The following is a 409-nucleotide window of genomic DNA, read 5'->3' as shown; positions in this document are numbered from 1 at the left end:
TAAGTCTTGTATGAAACTCGCAGAAAAAATCCAATGAGGGCTGATTTGACCAGGGAAAAACGAACAGCGGCTCACTTGACCGCAGTCTCAAAAAGGGCTGGACAAACACCGAGGTGAGGTAAACGGGAAAAAAAACAAACAAACAAAAAACACAGAGGTGAAGTTAGTTGGATATTGAATATTCGGCAGACATTCGCTTTTCTCAATAACTTTTAGGTTTTTGGATCTAATATGTCCAAATTACCGTAGAATCATAAAAAAACAACTATGGTCTATCTGGGTCAGCAACTTAGATTCACTTTGGATGTAATTTATATTTTTAGTCAATTTCTTACTATAATTTTCAAATTTTTCTTCAATAGCTTTTAGGTTTTTGTATCTTATTGGTCCAAATCACTCTAGAATAATA

The sequence above is a fragment of the Oryzias melastigma genome, linkage group LG9 (genome assembly GCF_002922805.2).
Source record: "Oryzias melastigma strain HK-1 linkage group LG9, ASM292280v2, whole genome shotgun sequence".
In the NCBI taxonomy this organism is placed as follows: Eukaryota; Metazoa; Chordata; class Actinopteri; order Beloniformes; family Adrianichthyidae; genus Oryzias; species Oryzias melastigma.
This window is presented reverse-complemented; position numbering follows the sequence as displayed.